This window comes from Tribolium castaneum, chromosome 4, assembly GCF_031307605.1.
Source record: "Tribolium castaneum strain GA2 chromosome 4, icTriCast1.1, whole genome shotgun sequence".
In the NCBI taxonomy this organism is placed as follows: domain Eukaryota; kingdom Metazoa; phylum Arthropoda; class Insecta; order Coleoptera; family Tenebrionidae; genus Tribolium; species Tribolium castaneum.
In genome coordinates, this window is record NC_087397.1 from 22,256,191 (window position 1) to 22,258,566 (window position 2,376).

A 2,376-nucleotide genomic window follows, 5' to 3' on the forward strand; every position below is an offset into this window, starting at 1 on the left:
CTTTGCGCCAACATTCGAAAACGCTGTCAATGGTTTAAAATGATAAACTGTGTCAGTTTTTTGTGTCTTTTGGGATTAGTCTTTGAGCCCTGTCGCGCCGCATGTAGCGAAGCAGATCTCATTGTGAATGGGTTCTTTAAGGAACAGTTTCAATGTACACCACAAGACATACAGTGAGACGGCCTCATGCCTCATATCATGACTTGTAATTGACAGCGTTTTATAGAAGGATTTGGAATCATAATGCAGAGATTGTTGCGAGACAGGCAGGCAGGTCTCAAGCCTACTGCAGAAGTCGCTCTCAGTGAGTCCATGTCTTAGAGATGCAAGACCAATTTAGACCATTTACAGTGAGATTGGTGTCCGAGACCTATGTCATGCAGGAAGCCAAACTTCATCGTGAATGGACCCTTTTCAATGGGGGTGTGCTTTTTGAATAAATTTGAAATGGCCTTTTTGAAAAAAGCAGTTGTCTCTCTTTTATTCATCTATTCAACACGTTTGTATTCGATGCACTTACACCAATTTCATTATCAGTGTCTTGATTATCAGGCAAGGGCAAAGTGGAATTGGGGGCAACCCAGAAATAAAAACACTTTAATTTCCTTTATTAGTAGGCTATATTTTTTATACAAGACGACTACTCTCAGATAGAGACGTACAAAAATGTAAACAAGAGTAAAACTTGTTTTTTCTCAATATTTCACACTATTCTTCCACACGTCCACAGAAAAATCAGAAAGCGCTTCTTGTTATAAAGTCCTTAATATGTTTTTCGACGATGGCTGAGACTTTGTGACGTATTTGTTAAACGTAAGTTTTCAAATACCCCATGCCAGTGCAAAGGAGTTATATTAACAATTTTATGGGATTATTTTTAACTTTACAGCCATTCTGGTTGAAACAAGAGTGGCTACCAGGAAATAACAACGAAAAAAGTGGACCCAAAAGGCTTCAGCTAACCCTCTACACCAGAAAAGACAAAAACATAAAGAACGTATCTGTAAATGTCGTGAACTTACTTTGAAGTAAACAGTGGGCTCCATCTATAACTCATAATTACTTGAACCGCAATTCCCATCATCAAAATGTGCAAAACTGCGATAAGTGAGGTTATGCAGTTATGCACTTTGTTTTTCAGTTTTTCACACAAAATATATCACAAATTGCACAAATCGTACAACCAGCGATAGTCAGTTCTGTCAGTACGTCACAGCAGCTTTCTTCAGCACAATCACTGACTGCAATTCTGTGTTGTGCCATTCCCGTCTCATCATATAATCTAAGTAGTTGTTATATGACAAGTAATGTTTCTACCTTCAAAAATATTTGCGTAAATATGTTATTATCCCGTTAGTACACACTTTTAAAGCAGCCACTGGTTATATAGATTAAAATTATAACATTTCCTTTGTTATTGTGTTATTGTTTACATCAGTCAGCTGTTTACTGTCATTTTCTAATGCTACCAATTTAAAAAATGTCCCTGTTATTAAAGCGCAAGGACCATAGAATGAATGAGAGAGAGAACATTTTTTGTTCACATAGACGCTGAATACACGTATAAATGTCAGAAAATTCAAATTTTTTATGTCCAAATAGAAATGTCCCGGACTGTATCTACCTTATCGACTAAAACTTTATTATCAGTTTATCATGCCATATTTCACAGTGTTCTTTCATATGCCATCCTTGCTTGGGGTCATTCGCCACATACAGCTAAATTATTCAAAATACAAAGAAAATGTATCAGAATTATTGCTGGCTGTCACTATCAGAGTGACTGTCGTCAATATTTCAGAAACTTCAAAATTTTAACGGTTCCCTGCACTTATATTTTGCAATGTCTTCTATATACTCATCAAAACTTAAACAAATATGATTCGTTTGATCATACATACTCCACCAGATTCCGGCATTTACTCAGACCAAATTTTCTGCGATTATCACGTACTAGAAACAGCACAAGTTATTACTGTATTAAATTATTTAACATGTTACCTGACACCTATAAAAACCTCGAGTTCAAGGCTTTTAAAAACTGTGTTAAATCTTTCCTGCTACAAGAGGCATTTTACTCTGTTGATGAATTCAGTAATTATTTTTGTAAAATGTCATCTTAACTAAGTTTTCTTATATAATTATTATTATCTGCTTTTGTAAACGGTTAAAGTGTACTTTCTTGTTTTCTTTTCTTTTCTTGGTGACGTATGTAAGATACTTTGTATTTATAACATCAATAAAACATTATCATTATCATTATCATTATTTTCGTTTTAGAATTATTCAACTTTTCGTTATAAAAAAGACAATTTTTGAAAAATCACTGCAAAGTCGCTTATGAATATTTTGCGATAAATTTGCAACAGAAAAATT

At 34.5% G+C, this 2,376-nt stretch overlaps 1 long non-coding RNA gene across 1 annotated transcript; it reads right to left on the reverse strand.

Annotated features, from left to right (window-relative positions):
• Positions 1-805: 805 nt before the first annotated feature.
• LOC135265885 (uncharacterized) lies at positions 806-2,128 on the reverse strand. The gene is made up of 3 exons (XR_010333742.1): positions 1,365-2,128; positions 1,023-1,317; positions 806-966 (listed from the first exon to the last, which is right to left on the reverse strand). It is a non-coding gene; the product is annotated as an uncharacterized LOC135265885 (long non-coding RNA).
• Positions 2,129-2,376: the final 248 nt, after the last annotated feature.